General features: G+C 37.9%; 1 protein-coding gene across 1 annotated transcript in view; it reads left to right on the top strand.

Moving 5' to 3' along the window:
- The window catches only part of phlpp1 (PH domain and leucine rich repeat protein phosphatase 1), a 239,361-nt gene that overhangs the window by 88,808 nt on the left and 126,288 nt on the right, over nucleotides 1-24,265 (top strand). The gene's annotated exons all lie outside the window — the stretch shown is intronic.

Here is a 24,265-nt window from a genome sequence, read left to right as displayed (position 1 = left end):
TGAAGTAGAAGTAGGCGGGAGGTGATAAAAACTGGGCAGATTTTGTTTAGCAAAGTTTCTAATTTGGAGGTAATGGAAAAATTGTGTTTTAGAGTGTAGTTTTTCATAGGATGCAAAGACATCTATGTACAAATCTCTAAGTGACTTAATCCCGAAGATTTTCCAAACATTAAAAACTGCATATTTTTGAGAGGGTAGAAAAAGATGGTTATTGTGCAGTTTCTCCACAGATTGAAGCTTCTCATAAGTACTTCCTGCATTGGTTCCATATCCTGAGTGAATGAAGCACAATTGGGTTATTAGTATATTGGAGATTACTCATATTTTCTGGGGGTACAAAGTAGGGAATACATTCCTAGGAATTCAGGAATCCCGCATGTCATTCCCGGGAATTCCGGGCTCCCGGGATGACACAGTGCAAGGGCATCTCACATGTGAACGGTTTTAGAACCAACACTTATTTTTTATAAAACTACTGCAATATGTTGACACCAATAAAAGACTAACCTTATCTACAAGCAGTTCATGCTGTCATATAAGTACATGTATCTAGTTAGTTGCGGTAATAAGAGCGTAGAAAGCACAATGTGTCGAGCGTACGGTCATCCACGTGCAGAGTATGACAGCTACTGAGAAAGCATGATGTGCCTCCACTGAAGAGGGTGGCACAGTCATCAGATACTGATACACATGTTCTAAACAACACCCGCGCTTGCCGTTGCTCTGAAACACCGCCATTTTAGCTTTTACTGATCCAGTTTCTTGTCATTATTCTGTGATGACAAGTTTCTTGGCACAGACTGACACATCGCAATTTCAAGTTGCTGTTCAAAAAGCTGTTGTCTGACAGACGTCAATGAAGTCTGCCCTGTCCCAGCATTCGTGAGCTGCAAAGGGCAGACTCCTCCCAGTCCATTGTGCTCAGTCTTATTCGGAGCCGGGAGACTGACTGCTGCTGGTCTGTTTTTGACTGAATTAATCGGCAACACACTACACCGTGGGCCAAAAAAACTGTGCCACTTAATTATTTTCAACTATAACTCTGTTATTTCTTGATCGATTTTTACACGCTAGATTTGCGAGCTTGGCCATTCCCTGTTTCCCGGGAATTACAGCAGTTTCATTCCCAGAAATTCCAAGTACAAAGCAAGGAATATAAAGAAGTACTGCAGGATTTTGTTTCTTTTGTGGACCAAGCCTGTGTGTGTGCGCTCATCTATTTGTGTCAATGTCCAGGTTTTTATAGCTTGTATATTTGACGCCCAGTAATAAAATTGAAAGTTAGGTAGAGCCATTCCACCTTCTGTCTTTAGATGCTTGGATTTTTGAATTCCAAATAAATGAGGTTATGATTGAATCTAACTTCTTAAAAAATGATTTGTTAATGTATATTGGAATGCTTTGAAATAGAAAAAAAAGCTTAGGAAGGATATTCATCTTGACGGTATTTATTCTTCCAGCAATTTGAGATGCTGCAAGTCTTGGTTAAGTTTTTCCATGCAGACTGCGAAATTTTGTTGATAAAGAGCTTTATGTTTACTTATGATGTTTACCCCTAAGTATTTAAACTGATCTGCAATGATAAAAGGGAAGGTGGCCAATCTAATATTGTGTGCAAGAAAGTCCACTGGAAAGAGCACACTTATTAATTTTTAGTCCAGAAGTCTTTTGAAATGCTGCTAGTGCTGTTACGACTACAGGCACAGTATTTTCTGGAGCTGATATATGTAGTACCATATAATCTGCATATAGCGATATTTTCTGTTCAAGTCCTTCTCTGATATTCCCCTTTATCTCATAAGAATTTCAACAGTGAACTGCCAGTGACTTAATGGCGATAGCAAATAGCAGTAGTGACAAGGGGCATCCTTGTCTAGTGCCATGTTCTAGTTTGAAGTAATGTTGTTAATACAAACTGAAGCTTCTGGACTGGTATATAGTAGTTTGATCCATGCACATATGTTCAGACCAAACCCAAATTTCTCCAATGTAGTGAAAAGGTAGTCCCATTCAACCATATCAAATACTTTTTCTGCATCCTACAATTTCATCATCTCCAGGGTGTTAGACTTTGTGGGTGAATATATTGCATTAAACAGGTGTGGAGGATTGGAAGCTAAGTGTCTGCCTTTAATAAATTCAGTTTGGTCTTGTGATATTACCGAAGGAAGTACCTTCGCAATCCTTCTAGCTATAACTTTGGAGAGTATCTTAACATCATTATTCAGAAATGACATTGGTCTGTTTAATGCACATAGTAATAAGTCCTTATTTTGTTTAGGAAAGATGATAATTAATGCTTAGCAAAAAATTAGAGGTAGAATTTTATTGTCTCTAGCTTCTGTAAATGTTGCTAATAAAAGGGATACTAACTTAATTGGAAATTCTTTATAAAATTCGGCAAGATATCTATCAGGAACTGAGGCTTTACCACCCTGAAGTGAGTTTATAGCATCTAGTAATTCTGAGAGTGCCAGAGGTTTATCCAATTCCTCTGCACTGGTATCTAGTTGTGGTATCTGTAATGCATCCAAAAATACATTAGATTGTGTCTTCTTTAAACTGAGTAGAATATAAGGATCTATAATAGTCACTAAATGTGTGCATTATATTTTTATGCTCAATGATTTTGTCTCTGTCTGTGTTGGTAATTACTGGTATTGCATTGCGAACTTCCTGCTTATTTGATTTATTGAGCTAAGATCTTATAGCCTTTGTGGTCGAAATTTAACATCTTATTAAAGAAAGAAACATTCTCTAACAGGACCATTCTGTAATCAGGCAGGAGAAAAGAGGTTCAGTGTATCTTTTAATTACTCCTCAGCAAAATGCCTTAGGAGTAGCATTCTTCAAAAACAGTCTGTTACAGTACGGTCAGAATGATCAGAATGGTCAGAGAAAACAAAGAATAGAGGTTCATTTTATAAACTACTAAATGTGTATGCAGTGTCAATCAATACATACATTTTACTCAGGTTGGTTCATCGGTTTACACTCAAATGAAACCAAAGTATTATGTTCTGGTTCTTCTTATACTTTTGAGTTGTGCCATCACCCTTGAAATTTCTATGCATATAACAACTGTCCATTCTCGTTTATAGGACATCTGCTGATTTCTTAGTTATCTCTTAGTCATCATCATCTTCAGTACATTTTGTATATTACATCAACCTTTCTTCTGGTATTTTATTCCTCAGTATTTTTCCTAAACCAATTCTTATATTTCAGTATACATTTTGTTGTTCACTTGACCTTTATCTGGTTTCCTGGTGTACCTGAACAGATTTCTGACATATATTAAGCCTTTATGCTATTTCTATAAGATGAATGCTATGTTACCCTAAAATGATTCTTCCACACCTTCTCTCCGTGTTCATAGTAATGATGTTGTGATTTTAAAATGAGTTGTTTTGTTTCTTTTGTTGTCAAGAGGTTATTAAGTGCCTCCTTAAGACACTTGGCATGTCCTTGATCTATTCTGGTCATTTTACTGATTAGATCTGATGCCTTCTTTGTTTCCGATTTATTTTTGTGGAAAAGGTATGAAATAATCTGTCCTCTTAAGAAAGCCTTCAGAGTTTCCAAGAATATTCCTGCAGAGACCTCTGAGGGTGTACTTGTCTCTCAGTTGCCGCCATTATCAAAGGGGCATGATTGGAAATAACAGTAGCATCATACTTGCAAGATTTAATTGTGGGCAAGAAGTTATCTATAAAGAAATAATTTTTGAGTAACATTGATGTACTTGCGAGAAGAAGGAATATGCTCTTGAGTTTGGGTTTTGAAATCTCCAGGGGTCTCATAAGTTCTGATCAATTACAGACTGTGTAATTGTTTTTACAGTGTTATATGTCATCACACCTGTGGCAGGAGACCTGTCCAGGTCTGGATTTTGAACAGAATTAAAGTCACCAGCTATTATACTTTTGTGAGTGTTCACATTGGGAATGGATGCAAATACATTTTGGATGAAGTCACTCTCATCCACATTGGGTGTAGATATTTCTCAGAATCACTTTACATTTAAATAAATTACCCATGACGATCACATATTGCCCTTTTGAGTCAGATACTACAATTGAAATTGTTGTATGTATAAGAATTCCCATACCTCTAGTTTTCTTTGTATAGCTGGAGTGGAATATTTGGCCAGTCCAATCTCTGTGCAACCGAAACTGATCCTTGCTTAATAAGTGGGTCTCTTGTAAAAAATACTATTTTAGAGTTTAGATATGCTAGGTAAGTGAATGCTTTCTTACTCTTTAATTCTTGATTGAGACCTTTACCATTCCAGCTCACTTACATTAACTGTTTGGTGATGGAGTCATTTCACTGAACTTTTGTTGACATTTTGCAGTCTTAATTTAAGACTGTACATTATTACATAAGATGGCCTTGACCTTTATTTCCAGTTTTTCCGGGAGTTCTTGCTATGAAGCCTATTGTTGTGTTGGCACTTACAATTGTAAGGATGAAAAGGATAGCTTGGTCTCTTCACCCTAACCCAATTTTGCCTCCCCACATTGGGCTAGGCTAGACCACACATCACAAAGTCCCAGTCTTCCGACATACCTAGTGACAGAACACATCATTTTTTTGTCCTTTGTAGGTATAGAGCAACTTCAATCGATAGAATACTTTTCACTTCAACTGTGTTTAATTCACATGATTTTGATCTTTTCACCTCCATACTACAAGCTTCACAGCAAAACTGTCTCACAAAATCTGAAGACCATGTGTAGTTGTAGTTCTGAAGAAATTAATGTGCAATTTAATTACGATATTTAACATGACAGAAATAGCATTTATTATATCAATATTTATTTACATTTATCTACATTCTTGCGTGCAGACTTTCAAAATGAAATTGCAAAAGAGAGATTGCATTTCCATTTTATAATTTTCATTTTTAAAGAAAATGTCTCCCATACTGTGCAGATCAAGTTTTAAAATAAAGTTTAATACATTATTCAGCTTTCTAGATAATATAACACAAATGATAATTATTTTTACCTTTCTCAAAAACTTTAATTCTTTGTATTTACAGTGCATCCGGAAAGTATTCACAGCGTATAACTTTTTCCACATTTTGCTATGTTACAGCCTTATTCCAAAATGGATTTAATTCATTTTTTTTCTCAGAATTCCACACACAACACCCCATAATGACAACGTGAAAAAAGTTTACTTGAGGTTTTTGCAAATTTATTAAAAATAAAAAAACAGAGAAAGCACATGTACATAAGTATTCACAGCCTTTGCCATGAAGCTCAAAATTGAGCTCGGATGCATCCTTTTTCCCCCAATCATCCTTGAGATGTTTCTGCAGCTTAATTGGAGTCCACCTGTGGTAAATTCAGTTGATTGGACATGATTTGGAAAGGCACACACCTGTCTATATAAGGTCCCACAGTTGACAGTTCATGTCAGAGCACAAACCAAGCATGAAGTCAAAGGAATTGTCTGTAGACCTCCGAGACAGGTTTTTCTTGAGGCACAAATCTGGGGAAGGTCACAGAAAAATTTTTGCTGCTTTGAAGGTCCCAATTAGCACAGTGGCCTCCATCATCTGTAAGTGGAAGAAGTTCGAAACCACCAGGACTCTTCCTAGAGCTGGCCGGCCATCTAAACTGAGCGATTGGGAGAGAAGGGCCTTAGTCAGGGATGGTGACCAAAAATCCGATGGTCACTCTGTCAGAGCTCCAGAGGTCCTCTATGGAGAGAGGAAAACCTTCCAGAAGGACAACCATCTCTGCAGCAATCCATCAATCAGGCCTGTATGGTAGAGTGGCCAGACGGAAGCCACTCCTTAGTAAAAGGCACATGGCAGCCCACCTGGAGTATGCCAAAAGGCACCTGAAGGACTCTCAGACCATGAAAAACAAAATTCTCTGGTCTGATGAGACAAAGATTGAACTCTTTGGTGTGAATGCCAGGACTCACATTTGGAGGAAACCAGGCACTGCTCATCACCAGGCCAATACCATCCCTACAGTGAAGCATGGTGGTGGCAGCATCATGCTGTGGGGATGTTTTTCTGCGGCAGGAACTGGGAGACTAGTCAGGATAAAGGGAAAGATGACTGCAGCAATGTACAGAGACATCCTGGATGAAAACCTGCTCCAGAGCTCTTGACCTCAGACTGGGGCGACGGTTCATCTTTCAGCAGGACAACGACCCTAAGAACACAGCCAAGATATCAAAGGAGTGGCTTCAGGACAACTCTGTGAATGTCCTTGAGTGGCCCAGCCAGAGCCCAGACTTGAATCCAATTGAACATCTCTGGAGAGATCTTAAAATGGCTGTGCACCTACGCTTCCCATCCAACCTGATGGAGCTTGAGAGGTGCTGCAAAGAGGAATGGGCGAAACTGGCCAAGAATATGTGTGCCAAGCTTTTGGCATCATATTCAAAAAGACTTGAGGCTGTAATTTCTGCCAAAGGTGCATCGACAAAGTATTGAGCAAAGGCTGTGAATATTTATGTACATGTGATTTCTAAGTTTTTTTATTTTTAATAAATTTGTAAAAACCTCAAGTAAACTTTTTTCACGTTGTCATTTTGGGGAGTTGTGTGTAGAATTCTGAGGAAAAAAAATGAATTTAATCCATTTTGGAATAAGGCTGTAACATAACAAAATGTGGAAAAAGTGATTCCGGATGCACTGTATATAGTGCTTTTCTCACTACTCAAAAGTGCTCAGCAATTGGAGTCTGTAAGTTGTTCAAAGTTTGGTATGGGAATTTTAGCCTAAGCTGGTGATGAATCTCCACTCTGAATAGCCTGTGCTGACTGAGGAGAGTTGCTGTATTAAGCTGTCAAGATTTTTTACACAGTCTATTGTCCTGCTAGAAATGTACATTCACATTTGAGTAAACTACAGTAAATGTGATTATTGTTTTTTATCTTCTACTGCAGTGTTCAAACTAGTCCATGTCAAGCAATCCTGTGGAGTGTTGTAGCTGTCTGGTGCCACTCAGATTTACACCGTCAAAGGGACAGAGACATGAAATCCAATAAATTAATGAATAATATGTTAAATGGAAATTAAATATAACAAAAACAAATCAAATAACCCTCCCCTTTGGCGATAACAAATAGAGCACAAAACAATAAACACAACAATGTCCATGAATCAGTCCCATATAACGGGTGCAAGTGAAGCTTGGGGAGAGGGGGGGGTTAGGGTTGGGGAATGGCAGATCCTCTGAACTGTAGAGATGAATATAAAGTTTGTCCTACTGTTTCTGAAGTGTTTCGTGTTGAGATATGTGGGAGCGCTCCCTCAGACAAAGACGATGCAGACCAGCACAAGACTTGAATCTAATAGAACAGCAATGCAGGACAACCACATAATATTCACACAGGCAAACGGCGACAGTGATGAGAAATAAACAACGGGGCTCCTTCTCTGTTTAGCTGGCTCTCTGTTAAAGTTCCCGGCAGCCCTTCTTGTCCCCAGTAGCCCCTGTGCCCATGCAGATGTCCAATGAGGGCAGTACCCTTCGGGGCAGCTGGGAAATGAAGTCCATCAAGTTGTAGCACTTTCTGTGAAAATATATGTTACAGTATTGCATTGTCTCCAGCTGCTTTGGAATGATGGCACTTTGCTGGTGTTTGTGCACATTAGCCCAGTGCAACATCCTTCTCTTTACTTCTACTGACAGCAGTAAAGTGTGGTTAGTTTGTTTCCGTTGCATAAAATAATGCATATGTAACAATTCCCATGAAAATAACAATATCTTTAAATTGTTTATCCGTTAAACCAAACCTGTGGGTGAGCAAGCGAAGCAAGCAGGGGGCAGAGCCCTCTAGTAATAATAATAATAATAAATCCGTGATATATCAGGGGGGCATGATAGCTGAACCACAATATAGCTGGGGATCACTGTATTAAAATTATTTATTTAAAAACGGGACCTGCCCTTCCACATCATCCAGATACAATAAATAGATTTTAAAAAATAGAGATTAATATTAGAGAGGCAAAAAATGGCTAACATGCATTTCTTGGAAAATTTTAAACAGTATTTAATGGTAACAGCAGTATATGTCTCAGAATAACAAGATACATAATTAAAGACTAAACAATTGTTAAGTATGAAAGCTAAAGTGTTTTGAAACTGTAAAGAGGATTGTTCACTCTTGACATGTCTCAACATTTGGAATTATGAGAAAGAGTCAAGATATTGCATAAAAAGATGGGCAGTTTGTTGAAAATGCACAAAGTTGAATTCCAAGGCTTTGGGGCACAGTAAAAACTACGAAAGGTGTTGCCTCATTGGACCTTTTCGATTGGCAGTTTATCTTTGTCTGTATGACAGGTTCTTATCAAGTCTTTCTTCACTCAAGCAACTTCATCTTTTTTTTTTTTTTTTTAGGCAACCTTAAACCATCTCTATCCTTCACACTCTTATCTCAGCGCCTATTTTGAAGTATCTGTTAAACCCTACTATGGGATGATTTACAATCAGAGTGTGCTTTTATAAGTTCATGAACAACAAACCTTGCCCACTTCTAGAAATACGTGGTGTTTCAGCACCCCTAAGCTCTGCCTAATCATACTGAGCCTTTTCAGGCAGTCTTCAACCTTTCAGCCTCTTTCCAAATATCAGGATGGAAGCTACTTGCCTCATGCCTAGCTTTTAAAGGAGCAACGTTTTTTCATTTTTCTTTGGATAGGACCACAATGCTACCTGTCTGTAACATCATTCTAGTGGCCTCTTTCTGGCTGTCCATGGCCTAAGTTTAGAAAGTGTTTCCAGAAATGTTGCTTTTTGACTAACATTCGTGTGACTAGTCAGTAACAATTCATGCAGTCCTCTCTTTTCACATAATGTTGTGCAGAGGTATTCTTTTATGGACAGTTTGGTTCTCTTTTCAGGTGAAATTTCATCAACTAGTCCTTTGCCTTGTGCCATCTTAGAAGCATCCTTGCCAGAAAGATGGTTCTTCACAATGTCTGAAAACATAATCTGACCAGAATTACTGTTTAATTTTTATTATTATTTTCAAATTTTGAGCAGTTTGTTTTTATTCTCTTATAATGAAAATCTTCATCATTTTGAAGGTTTAGAAAATATAAAGTGAAATAAGTTGATTTGAAATCACATTATGTCATGGACTCTAAATCTCTAGGTAGTTTTTCAGCACCAATGTGCATAAATACAGCCTATATGACACAAAATAAAGTATTTTACCTAGTTTGGTATATTGTCTGGGAGAAAGGTTACAGACCACCACTGGTACAGGTGAATAATTTGGGTTGCATTGAAATACACAGAAAGTATTCAGTATATTGTATATTTTTAAAAGTTGTTTAATTTCCCTGAGCCAGTGAAATTCACCACTAAATGCAATTGACCAAAACAACTTATGCAAACCTACAGCTGGTTTTCACATACCAAACAATGTATAATTTGTGTCAGCAAGCCTGTAAAAATTTAATGAAGAAATCTGACACAAATGGTAACATATAACCTTTTTAAAGATTACTGAGAGTAAAGTGCTGCACTCCCTGACATTAAGAAGCAATTTAAGGTGGGACGGAATTACGAGTTTTTTCGTAGGCTCTGGTAATTCTAGTGTTAATGAAGCTTTTAACTAATGAATTGTCAAAGCCATTGGTCAACAGACATGGCAAGACTTAAAATCAATGAAAAACTTTGAAAATTAAATTGATGATTTCATTGCAAGTTTCAAATATTACATTATCTACATTAATTATATATCACTGCTTATACATAAATGGTATGCCTATGACAGAATTAGGATAATGATCCACATTGTTCTGTTTCTCACAAGCGTATTAGAGAACGGATGTAGCAAAGCCATAACTCCAGTACAATATCTTACAAAAAAGAAAGTTTTTAAAAAACAGTGTGCAGTACAGTTGTGCTTGAAAGTTTGTGAACCCTTTAGAATTTTCCATATTTTTGCATAAATATGACCTAAAACATCATCAGATTTTCACTCAAGTCCTAAAAGTAGATAAAGAGAGACAAGTTTGACAAATAAGACAAAAATATTATACTTGGTCATTAATTAAGGAAAATGATCGACTATTACATATTTGTGAGTGGCAAAAGTATGTGAACCTTTGCTTTCAGTATCTGGTGTGACCTCCCCTTTTGCAGCTAAACATTTCCGGTAACTTTTGATCATTCCTGCACACCAGCTTGGAGGAATTTTAGCCCATTCCTTCCGTACAGAACAGCTTCAACTCTGGGATGTTGGTGGGTTTCCTCACATTAACTGCTCGCTTCAGGTCCTTCCACAACATTTCGATTGGATTAAGGTCAGGACTTTGACTTGCCCATTCCAAAACATTATCTGTATTCTTCTTTAACCATTCTTTGGTAGAAAGACTTGTGTGCTTAGGGTCATTGTCTTGCTGCATGAAACCACTGTCTCTTGAGATTCAGTTCATGGACAGATGTCCTGACATTTTCCTTTAGAATTCTCTGATATAATTCAAAATTCATTGATCCATCAATGAAGGCAAGCCGTCCTGGCCCAGATGCAACAAAACAGGCCCAAACCATGATACTACCACCACCATGTTTCACAGATGGGATAAAGTTCTTATGCTGGAATGCAGTGTTTTCTTTTCTCCAAACATAACGCTTTTCATTTAAACCAAAAAGTTCTATTTTGGTCTCATCCATCCACAAAACGATCTTTAGCAAACTACAGACATTAGCCAATGTGAGAGAGGCCTTCAGTTGCTTACAATTTACCCTGGGGTCCTTTGTGACCTCGCTGACTATTACACACCTTGCTCTTGGAGTGATCTTTGTTGGTCAACCACTCCTGGGGAGGGTAACAATAGTCTTGAATTTCCTCCATTTGTACACAATTTGTCTGACTGTGGATTGGTGGAGTCCAAACTCTTTAGAGATGGTTTTGTAATCTTTTCCAGCCTGATGAGCATCAACAACTCTTTTTCTGAGGTCCTCAGAAATCTCCTTTGTTCGTGTCATGATACACTTCCACAAACATGTGTTGTGAAGAGCAGACTTTGATAGATCCCTGTTCACAGGGTGCCCACTCACATCTGATTGTTCTCATTGATTGAAAACAGCTGACTGTAATTTCATCTTCAAACTAACTGCTAATCCTAGAGGTTCACATACTTTTGCCACTCACAAATATGTAATATTCGATAATTTTCCTCAATAAATAAATGACCAAGTATAATATTTTTGTCTCATTTGTTTAACTGGTTTCTCTTTATCTACTTTTAGGACTTAAGTGAAAATCTGATGATGTTTTAGGTCATATTTATGCAGAAATATAGAAAATTCTAAAGGGTTCACAAACTTTCAATCACAACTGTATATATATATTTGTATTAATTCACCATATGACAGCTTTTCTCCTCAAAGACTAATTACTGGTACTTTACAAGTTATCCTTTGAAACACACGTGAAGTAGCTTGTGTTACTCTGGCTTCAGCTTCTAAAAGTATTTTTGAAAAGTACACAAAAGCACTAAGCAGTTGTTGGCATTATTGAATCATTCTCTAATAATGTGTAATGTAGCAGTGGTAGTAATAATAATAATGACTTCACAGTGACATGGTGATTTGCAGTGATTCCTCACGGTTCCAGTGTCTTAGAGTTAAATCCAAACCCAGGCATTGCTTATGTTAAGTTTGTAGGCTGTCTAGTTTTCCTCTGGCCTTTCTTCCACATTCCATAGGTTTGGGTTTTTGTTAGTTTTGGTGACTTTAGCCTGTTCTTGTGTTAGTAGAGCATGTGTTAGACTGGTACTCAGTGGCAGACTGGTGCAACCGTACAATAAACTGGCCCCCATAACCCTGAACTAGATGTGCAGGTTAGAAAGTGATCTATACTAATAAAAGGCAAAGCCCTCACTGACTCATCACTAATTCTCCAACTTCCCGTGTAGGTAGAAGGCTGAAATTTGGCAGGCTCATTCCTTACAGCTTACTTACAAAAGTTAGGCAGGTTTAATCTCGAAATTCTATGCGTAATGGTCATAACTGGAAGCTATTTTTCTCCATATACTGTCATGGAGTTGAGCTCGACAGCCGTGGGGGGCGGAGTTTCGTGTGACATCATCACGCCTCCCACGTAATCACGTGAACTGACTGTCAACGCAGTGTGTAGAAAACCAGGAAGAGCTCCAAAAAGTGCTGAAGAAAACATGCATTATATAATTGAGAAGGCAGCGAAAGAATAAGAAGCGAGCGTGTGACATATACAACCATATTCATGAGTGCTGCTACTTCGGAAACAAAGCACGGTGTAAACCTAAAATTTAAATTAAGTTCATAGACAGGCTGCCGCTGGCGTTTGTCATGCCCAAGGGTAATGCGGGATACAAGTTTAATGAGAGGACGCAGGATATAAACGAGAGTTTTGATCACTTTGTAACTAAGTTAAAATTGCAGGTAAAGGGCTGTGCTTATGCAAATTCCGAGAGACTGTGTTTGTGGGGGATTGACAGTTAAGGCGGGTGGGGGAGTCGCATCATCATCTCCCCTCCCATTCTCCTCATTTCGCTCTGAGCTGAACTCCACAGCTAATGCATTGTTAAGGAAGCGACTTTGTGACGCTGCCACCAAATACTCATAGAAAAATCCACAAGTTAATACACACGCTGTCTCTACAGTTTCTCCACACTGAGTACTCCAGGCACTACTTACAAAAGGTTACATTGACAATCGTGTTACATTATTTTTAAAATGTTTCCTTTTCTTAGCACAAGCACAGCTGAGAAGCTTTGATGCATGTGCTCCATAACGCGTTAAAAAATCACGCATTTAATCACAGTTTGCATTCCAAGCAAAGGGGAACTTCTCTCAATGCATGATTTCCTGATACACCGATTACATTGATCAGCGCTTCCCGATTCCTTTTACCCTCGCACCCCCTTGGTTTGAGAAGAAGTATGAAAAAATATGAGGTTAACACAGAAAAACAGATCACCAATTGAAGCTTTATGAAAAATCGATTCGCCATCAATAATTGTTTTGGTAAAGCCATACTCAGTGTAATCCTCCTTCCATTTTATACTTTTTCCACCACTAGCCATGATTAAATGAACGGTAAAAAAGTAAGAGCGAAGCGAAGGTGACTTATTCAGGCAGGCAGGCGACAGCTCAATAGCTCGAATTTGGATTTAAGTAGGTTCTATTTAGTCGCCAGAAATATCTTTGTTAGGAATGGAAGTTGAATTTAGTCTTTAAATTTCTATGGTAAAGAAAAAGTTATGCAATGATGACTAAATTTAACTATATAAAGTCAAAAGTTTTATATATAAAGTCATTCCCGAATATATAAAGTCAAATCTTGATTATATAAAGTCAGTGTCGGTATAAAGTCAAAACTTGTTTCTGAATATATAAAGTCAAAACTTCAATATATAAAGTCATTCCCAAACATATAAAGTCAAAACCTGAGTATATAAAGACAGCGTCGGAATATATGAAGTCAGCGCTTTATATATTCTGACGCTGACTTTATATATTCAAGTTTTCGCTTTATATATTCCAGCGATGACTTTATACATTCAAGTTTTGACTTTATATATTCTGACGCCGACTTTATATATTCACAAAATCAATGTATATATATATATACAGTGGTGTGAAAAACTATTTGCCCCCTTCCTGATTTCTTATTCTTTTGCATGTTTGTCACACAAAATATTTCTGATCATCAAACACATTTAACCATTAGTCAAATATAACATAAGTAAACACAAAATGCAGTTTTTAAATGATGGTTTTTATTATTTTGGGAGAAAAAAAATCCAAACCTACATGGCCCTGTGTGAAAAAGTAATTGCCCCTTGTTAAAAATAACCTAACTGTGGTGTATCACACCTGAGTTCAATTTCCGTAGCCACCCCCAGGCCTGATTACTGCCACACCTGTTTCAATCAAGAAATCACTTAAATAGGAGCTGCCTGACACAGAGAAGTAGACCAAAAGCACCTCAAAAGCTAGACATCATGCTAAGATCCAAAGAAATTAAGGAACAAATGAGAACAGAAGTAATTGAGATCTATCAGTCTGGTAAAGGTTATAAAGCCATTTCTAAAGCTTTAGGACTCCAGCGAACCACAGTGAGAGCCATTATCCACAAATGGCAAAAACATGGAACAGTGGTGAACCTTCCCAGGAGTGGCCGGTCAATCAAATTACCCCAAGAGCAAAGACGACTCATCCGAGAGGTCACAAAGACCCCAGGACAACGTCTAAAGAACTGCAGGCCTCACTTGCCTCAATTAAGGTCAGTGTTCACGACTCCACCATAAGAAAGAGACTGGGCAAAAACGGCCTGCATGGCAGATTTCCAAGACGCAAACCACTGTTAAGCAAAAGAACATTAGGGCTCGTCTCAATTTTGCTAAGAAACATCTCAATGATTGCCAAGACATTTGGGAAAATACCTTGTGGACTGATGAGACAAAAGTTGAACTTTTGGAAGGCAAATGTCCCGTTACATCTGGCGTAAAAGGAACACAGCATTTCAGAAAAAGAACATCATACCAACAGTAAAATATGGTGGTGGTAGTCTGATGGTCTGGGGTTGTTTTGCTGCTTCAGGACCTGGAAGGCTTGCTGTGATTGATGGAACCATGAATTCTACTGTCTACCAAAAAATCCTGAAGGAGAATGTCCGCCATCTGTTCGTCAACTCAAGCTGAAGCGATCTTGGGTGCTGCAACAGGACAATGACCCAAAACACACCAGCAAATCCACCTCTGAATGGCTGAAGAAAAACAAAATGAAGACTTTGGAGTGGCCTAGTCAAAGTCCTGACCTGAATCCAATTGAGATGCTATGGCATGACCTTAAAAAGGCGGTTCATGCTAGAAAACCCTCAAATAAAGCTGAATTACAACAATTCTGCAAAGATGAGTGGGCCAAAATTCCTCCAGAGCGCTGTAAAAGACTCAATGCAAGTTATCGCAAATGCTTGATTGCAGTTATTGCTGCTAAGGGTGGCCCAACCAGTTATTAGGTTAAGGGGGCAATTACTTTTTCACACAGGGCCATGTAGGTTTGGATTTTTTTCTCCCTAAATAATAAAAACCATCATTTAAAAACTGCATTTTGTGTTTACTTGTGTTATATTTGACTAATGGTTAAATGTGTTTGATGATCAGAAACATTTTGTGTGACAAACATGAGAAAGAATAAGAAATCAGGAAGGGGGCAAATAGTTTTTCACACCACTGTATATATATATATATATATATATATATATATATATATATATATATATATATATATATATATATATATATATATATATAATATATATATATATGCCAGCAAAACTCATGACAAAACAATTACATTGTCAATCATGTTACGTTATTTTTAAAATGTTGTCTTTTTACTTCTCGCTGCCAAGCTGGTATTTTGCTATATATATATTTTTTATATATATATATATATATATATATATATATATATATATATATATATATATATATATATATATATAGATATATATATATATAGATATATATATAGATATATATATATATAGATATATATAGATAGATATGATAACAACACTCATTTCAATGACAATACAATTACATTAACAATCATGTTACGTTATTTTTAAAAAATTTTTCCTTTTCTTTTTTATAACTTCTTTAACACACTACTTCTCCGCTGTGAAGCACTGGTATTCTGCTAGTTGATAATAAATTTAAAATATCTTGCTTGAAACATCTCTGCAAAACAAGGTGAGGTTATCATTGCAGACATGCTAGGTCCTACTTTTTTTTGTGAGACATACCCGGACACCATCAGACAGACACCGCATCTTTATGAAAAGTTATTTTATTTTTTCCTCCATCACACACAACTCAGTCCCACACAGTCCACTGGGCCTTCTTGCCCCAATCACCTTGATACTGGGCCTCTCTCACTCTGTCCCTTGGACCGCCTTTCCTCTCCACGGGAGCCTCGTCTTGCTCCCAGTCCCGACTCTAGCTCCCCGAATGTAGGATGGCGGGCCCTTTTATTCTCCCCCGGATGTGTTCAATGTGCTCCCTCTGACGTCACTTCCTGGTGTGGCGGAAGAGCACTCGGAAGCACTCCAGGCGACCCTGTAGGGATTCTCCTCCATCTTCCCAGGTGTGGCGGAAATAAATCCATCCCTGGCTTCCTAAGACTCGGGGCGCCCCCTGGCGGTGGCCACAGGTTAAAATAGGCGTAAGCCTCCTTGTTCCTCTCCTGTGGTGGTCCTCTGTTCCAGGGCGGTTGCCCCGTTGTGGCCCGGAGGACGTATGTGCCACCTTCCTGTCCCTCCAGGCGTCCCGGACGGGTCGTAGCCCCAGCGACTCACCACATTTTTTTTTCTTCAATTTTCATGCTTACAGTTTTGTCATATGATTTTGTTTTAATAATAATAATAATATTTGTCTTTATTTGTATGAGAGTTAAGTTTTGTCCAAAGGTGGTCCATGCCTTACCCTGGACACTTGGTGTAGTAGACTTTGACCCACATAGCCCTAAATTGGATTAAGCAGTTTCAATAATGGGCGAATACAATTATATTGAAAATAAAAAAAGAAAAATACAAAAGTGTTTCTGACCAAAAGTCATTTAGTAGGCCCAGTACAAATACAGTATAATCTATCTGTCTATCTATTTGATAGGGCAACAGTACCATAACACACTGTTACTACCACAGAGTCAAACCTATCTTTTATTCAAATATGTACATTCTTTCAGGTCATTTAAAATAGAAGTCTGTACATGTCTACTGTACTTACTGTTCTAATCAATACCAGTTGGCATTAGTTTTTAATTACCTTTAAAATGTGTTAATAATCTCTTTAACATACCAATCAGAAGCTTCCTGTACTTTTACCCAACAAATCAGAAACTTCCATTACCCTCCACTTACAGTTAGAACACTCTTGTGGCACTAATGTTTTAAGACATGCCCTTCAAAAATACACACACAATAAAATGCTTATGCAGCGCTCATGTCATATCATCTTTGTCAGCAGTGTCACTGTACACACACTTTGAGACTGAAAGATTTTGAGTGTGCTTTGTTCAAAGTATCCTCTTGTGGTGGTGCTTCCTGACACTTAACTGCAGACATTTATCAACATTTCCTTACAGGTTGTATTCATATACTGAAGCACATCCACAGTCTAGTTGGTTGGGTTGTTTGTTTGTTTATTTATTTACAGTGCTCCTTGTATATATTTAATTCTTCTTCTTTTGGCTCTTCCTGTTAGAGGTTGCCACAGTAAATCATCTTTTTCCATATCTTCTTGTCTTATGCCTGGCAGCTCTGTCTTTAACACCTTTTGCCCAATATACCCAGCATCTGTCCTCTGTACATGTCCATACTAACGCAATCTTGCCTCTCTGACTTTGTCACCCAACCGTCCAACCTGAGCTGACCCTCTAATGTACTCCTTTCTAATCCTAACCATCCTCGTCACACCCAATGCAAATCTTAACATCTTTAACTCTGCCACCTCCAGCTCTGTCTCCTGTGTTCTGGTCAGTGTCACCATCTAAAAACCCATATAACATAGCTGGTCTCGCTACCATCCTGTAGACCTTCCCTTTCACTCTTGTTGATTACCATCTGACACTCTTCTCCACCCGTTCTACCCTGCCTGCATTCTCTTTTTCACCTCTCTTCCACAGTCCTTTGTACTGATAATCATGTCTGTTCCTCTGTACTGTTGATCCCAAGTATTTAAACTCATCCACCTTCGCCAACTCTACTCCCTACATCCTCGCCATTCCACTGACCACACATCTCATTACACACATGTATTCTGTCTTGACCTTCATTCCTCTCTTCTCTAGAGTATGTCTTCACCTCTCTGGGGTCTCCCTACTGATCACAATATCATCAACAAACCTCATAGTCCACAGGAGCTCCTGTCTAATTTCATCTGTCAACCTGTCCATCACCATTGCAAATAAAGGATAAATGGGGAGGATTATGTCAGGAAGGGCATCTGGTGTAAAATTTTGCCAGATCAATATGCGGACAACAATGCAGATTTCCATACCATATCAGTCAAGGCCCCGGTTAACAACAGTCACCACCAGTACTGTTAGCCAACAGTGTACTGGCAGAAATTGGGCTGCTGTTGGCCAAAGAAGAGGGGGGGGGAGACCTGTCTGGAGGCAGGAGGAGAGGAGGAAGGTAAGAGAGTTGAACTGAGAGTAGGAACATTGAATGTTGGCAGTATGACCGGTAAGGGGAGAGAGTTAGCTGATATGATGGAGAGAAGAAAGGTTGATATATTGTCCATGCAAGAAACTAAATGGAAGGGGGGAGTAAGGCCAGGTGGACTGGAGGTGGATTCAAATTGTTCTGTCATGATGTTGATGGGAGGAGAAATAAAAATTATTTCATTTTGGCCATTTTTGTACCCAGAACTGAGCTTTTGTAATTTTAGCACCTTGTTTGTAATCAAAGTGAACAAAATAATGGGTTTTAGAGGTGCTAATGCAATTGCATTAATTAACTAATAACCAATTATCATGTAAACACAACTAAGTAAAGATAAACCAACCACTGGGACACTGAAGGAATTGTTGCTGAAAATGGGGCTTTGCAGCCGTATGTGAATAATAAAATAAAGATCAGTCATTTCAAGTAATTATAAACACATTATACAGTAACCACTAAATTCCTTGGCTATATTTTTAAAATAATTTAATGGTATCTTGATCATAAAAGTTATCAATTTCTATAAAAAAATTAACATTTTTGCGTGACCTCAAAAGTTTGAACAATAGTGTAGATGAGTTCATACGAGTGCCTTACAGGTGACAGCATATTATTAGTGAAGAGTTTCACAACACTAAAACAGAATAAATTGTATCCAGGTTGCACTTTTTCAGTGATTTGCTTGATGCTGGAAAAAAATCATATTAGGTTGAATATAATCTCTGTAATATCTGTTGACAAGTTTGCATTTTGTAAAGTTTTATTACGCGCTTTTCTTTTTCTCATCACCCAGCACTAGATTTCGCTCTTTTGGTGGCTTGTGATGTTTTTCCCAGATGAAACCCCAGCTTTGTGTTACGATGCTTTCACGGGTAGTCTGCTTGAGCCAGAGAATCAGGGGTGCCAAAAATTTCAGAGGGAAAAAAAATCTTAACATAAGAACAAAGGATAAGTGGCATTAAAGTACATTAATTGCTTACACCTGAAATTCATTATAAATATGGGCTTGGTAAGCACCTGCTTTTGACCAGTGGAGGGAATAAGTAATATTTTGAATAAGAAATGGAATAAGAGAAGGATCTTTAAGGAAATGCAAAAGCCTGAAGGATTTTTTCTTATTTATAACTGCTTTTTTGAAGTATTTGCATAAAATGCAAATACACCTATTCTTGTTGTTAGGTCTGTTTGTGTGTCTGCTTGAAACAGCTTGTTTTTCTATGGGTCGATTTTGTTGCAATTTGATACACTTGTTCAAAAAAATATGTTGGTTGGTAAACTTACATTTTTGATGTGATATTTCAAAGCATACTGTGCACATTTTTGAAATTTCAGAAACTCCCATTAATCTTAAAACGGTGAAATATTCTAGCCAACCTAAATTACTAATTAATTTACTCTTTCAATTTTACCTTGAGAGAGGTCATTTCATTTTGAATGTTTTCCTCTTTTACACATAACTGATCCTGGCAATTAAATGGTTCCCCAGTACAAGATTTTGAAATGCCAGTGGATCTGCACGAGACCAGAAATGTGCCATCAAGTCTGTTTGTTGATCATATGAATAGACTTATGTACTATATATTTTAACTCTCATTAGGGTGCTTCTTTTAAAAATTTTGTTTTTAAGAATTATTAATTACAGTTATCCATAGACTTTCCACAGATTAATCAGTTAACGTAACATGTTTTTAGGATATGAGAGGAAAGCATGAGTAGGTGTTAGTCAATTAACCTAACACTAATGTTTTTTCTATATGAGGCGAAGGCAAGAATAGGTGTGCAGACTCAGCAGCCGGGAACTGTTATATGGAAGTACTCAGGATTGTATGTTTGTCTCAAAAGAGTAATCCTGGCACGAGGAACAAATATTCTGTGAGGAGAATATACTTTAAATATTTTTTCTCATAAAACTTTGTATTGTTTCTCAGAAACCTTATGTTCATTAATAAGCTAAAATTTTACTGACTTCACTCACCAAATCGATGCTTTAAGAAGGTAGGTTTAAATTTTTATTTCGACACTTGAAGTGAGAGTAGTGAAATTTTTAAACTCACTGCTTTGATGTCCTGACATTTCTATTTTTAATAATATTAGCTAAGTAACACAGTAGAGACACAAACAATTGTTATTTTGAGCTAGATTTTATTCTAAGAATAAAGTTTTTGTTTAGACCCCTTGCAGACAGTTTAATAGACTAATAGCTGTAAATTAATTTAAGTATAAGGTCTTCCAATAGTATCTACCATCTGATTTCTCAACGTGTCTTAGTACTATTTTTAATACCAGAAATGAAAGAAAAGAGGTATAAAAAAGAAAACAGTGTTTGAAATAGACTGACAAAACTGTCTGTGAGTTCAACCTCCCTTACTAACTCTTGTAATGTATTTGTTCAGTCTCTCCGAAATAAAGTGGATGAACTTCAAACATGTTTGCGGTTTCAGGATGATTACAGAAATACGTGCACTATAGTGCTTACAGGAACCTGGTTGACTGAAAATTATTCAGGTGACAACTTGGTGATCAATGCATTTAGAAGACATATACCGTGGTGTGAAAAACTATTTGCCCCCTTCCTGATTTCTTATTCTTTTGCATGTTTGTCACACAAAATGTTTCTGATCATCAAACACATTTAACCATTAGTAAAATATAACACAAGTAAACACAAAATGCAGTTTTGAAATGATGGTTTTTATTATTTAGGGAGAAAAAAAATCCAAACCTACATGGCCCTGTGTGAAAAAGTAATTGACCCCTGAACCTAATAACTGGTTGGGCCACCCTTAGCAGCAATAACTGCAATCAAGCATTTGCGATAACTTGCAATGAGTCTTTTACAGCACTCTGGAGGGATTTTGGCCCACTCATCTTTGCAGAATTGTTGTAATTCAGCTTTATTTGAGGGTTTTTTAGCATGAACCACCTTTTTAAGGTCATGCCATAGCATCTCAATTGGATTCAGGTCAGGACTTTGACTAGGCCACTCCAAAGTCTTCATTTTGTTTTTCTTCAGCCATTCAGAGGTGGATTTGCTGGTGTGTTTTGGGTCATTGTCCTGTTGCATCACCCAAGATTGCTTCGGCTTGAGTTGACGAACAGATGGCCGGACATTCTCCTTCAGGATTTTTTGGTAGACAGTAGAATTCATGGTTCCATCTATCACAGCAAGCCTTCCAGGTCCTGAAGCAGCAAAACAACCCCAGACCATCACACTACCACCACCATATTTTACTGTTGGTATGATGTTCTTTTCTAAAATGCTGTTTTCCTTTTACGCCAGATGTAACGGACATTTGCCTTCCAAAAGTTCAACTTTTGTCTCATCAGTCCACAAGGTATTTTCCCAAAAGTCTTGGCAATCATTGAGATGTTTCTTAGCAAAATTGAGACAAGCCCTAATGTTCTTTTTGCTTAACAGTGGTTTGCGCCTTGGAAATCTGCCATGCAGGCCGTTTTTGCCCAGTCTCTTTCTTATGGTGGAGTCGTGAACACTGTCCTTAATTGAGGCAAGTGAGGCCTGCAGTTCTTTAGACGTTGTCCTGGGATCTTTTGTGCCCTCTCGGATGAGTCGTCTCTGCACTCTTGGGGTAATTTCGGTCGGCTGGCCACTCCTGGGAAGGTTCACTACTGTTCTATGTTTTTGCCATTTGTGGATAATGGCTCTCACTGTGGTTCGCTGGAGTCCCAAAGCTTTAGAAATGGCTTTATAACCTTTACCAGACTGATAGATCTCAATTACTTCTGTTCTCATTTGTTCCTGAATTTCTTTGGATCTTGGCATGATGTCTAGCTTTTGAGGTGCTTTTGGTCTACTTCTCTGTGTCAGGCAGCTCCTATTTAAGTGATTTCTTGATTGAAACAGGTGTGGCAGTAATCAGGCCTGGGGGTGGCTACGGAAATTGAACTCAGGTGTGATACACCACAGTTAGGTTATTTTTAACAAGGGGCAATTACTTTTCACACAGGGCCATGTAGGTTTGGATTTTTTTTTCTCCTTAAATAATAAAAATCATCATTTAAAAACTGCATTTTGTGTTTACTTGTGTTATATTTGACTAATGGTTAAATTTGTTTGATGATCAGAAACATTTTGTGTGACAAACATGCAAAAGAATAAGAAATCAGGAAGGGGGCAAATAATTTTTCACACCACTGTACACATGAATAGAGACTGTGCCATAACCTGTCAGTCACATCACTATAGTTTCTGTCTTTATATAAATAAATAATGGTGTAAATCAGTAATGGTTAGAGAAAAAGTATGCCTCTAGGGTGTCAAACTTCATTCTATCTTGCTTTATCTCCTTTATTTTCCAACAGTGTTTCCACGTATTTTCATCACAATCATACACGTATATTCACCCAACAGTGGTGGTAAATTAAGCTGCTAACACCATCTTCAGAGTGATATAGATGTTTAAATTACTGCCTTTTTACTCTCCAGATCTTATTTTGGGCGGTTTTAACTAGTGTTCACTGAACAAAGCCAGGAATCAGCCCGTCTTTGACCAAAATTGTATCAGAAAGGTCCTTCAACAAACTAAAACTGATTCTGGACTTCTTAGCTAACAGAACTTAGTTAACTTCTTAACTTGGAACACATCCATGGGGACACCTCAAGGCTTCTGTCTGTCTTCTTTTTTATTTATTATACACACATGACTTTAGGATTTCACACAAGGACAGATATATCTTAAAATTTTCAGAAGACATCATAATAATAATGAGCCTTCTGTGAGATAAGTAGGGTGACCTTTTGTTCAAGAGTGGTGTGATTGTAATGTTTTATTGGTAAATATTTCTATGACAAAGGCTCTGGCTATAGATTTTAGACGCTCACCTCCTCCCACTACCTCAGCATTAATTAAAGGGAAGATAGTGGACATGTTAGTGCACTATAAACATCTAAGGACAATCATTGATAACAGGATAAAACTTTGATCTAAGCACAGAATGAATTTGTACGGAGAGGCAAACATAGCTATCTTTTCTTAGGAAACTTAGTTGTTTTAAAGTGAACTTATCGATAAAGACACTTTTGTAAGTATTTTATTGAGTCTGTTAATGTTTACATCTTTATGCTGCATTATTAATATATACTGTGTTAACAACATTGTAAAAATAAGCAGTTAAATGACTGGTTTGAAGTGACCTCTGTCACTCAGCTGTATTGCAAACAAGTTAGAAAGAAGGTTGACTCAATTCTGTCAGACAGTAGCCATCCATTTTTTTCTGAATTTCAGCTGTAGTCCTCAGAATGCAGATTTAGTTTCCCAAGGATAAAGAGCAACAAATTTAAGAACTCTTTTATTCCTAGAGTTATAAGCATTCTGAATTTTGTTACTTTTAGGGCTACAGTGGAAGTGTGAATTATTTGGTGCCCTTTTATAGGTAACTAGCCAACCCACGGCGTAGCATACGCCGCATAATCAGGCCGCTGTTTAAATGATTTTTAAGCACAGAGGAAAAAATAAACATTTGAAAAATCCATAATTTAATAAACCACCAAGAAAAGTAACATTGCAACAATGCACGCTACGAACCAACATACAATTGTCCGTGACTGAAAACCGGAGGAGCGCCGTCGCACCTTCTCCTTCCAAAGCGAAGGACAGGGTTGAACGGCGCTCGTTTAGTACGCACTGCCCGCTTATGTGCTCGCCCCCAACTCCCTACCTGAGTCGCTTTCTTCTGTGTACAGTCCACACGCACCTGTAAGTCACGTTGACTGTTAATTTTCCAAACACCGCCTCAGTCGGTTTCCACGTTGATTTTTCATTGTTCTTTGCGGTTCCGGCTGCTTTTTTATATATAATCCACCAAGTCACCCGACCTTTGGGGGATATGGGGGTTTGGGTATTTAGGGTTGGGTTTACAAAGGGTAGAGACGTAATCAGTGCAAGCGTATGACCCGCACGTACTGGGAATTTCTTGTTTGTGGGGGAACAATTGCAAGCGATTGTCTCCATCACGAATGGGGTTCAACGGCTTATGCACGGCTCCCCGCGCCGGGTAGACACACGTTGATCCATTCAGTGTAGCGCGCGTGCAG

The sequence above is a fragment of the Polypterus senegalus genome, chromosome 5 (genome assembly GCF_016835505.1).
Source record: "Polypterus senegalus isolate Bchr_013 chromosome 5, ASM1683550v1, whole genome shotgun sequence".
NCBI classification, from domain to species: domain Eukaryota; kingdom Metazoa; phylum Chordata; class Cladistia; order Polypteriformes; family Polypteridae; genus Polypterus; species Polypterus senegalus.
Note: the sequence above shows the minus strand (reverse complement) of the source record. Positions and strands in the feature narration are given on the sequence as shown.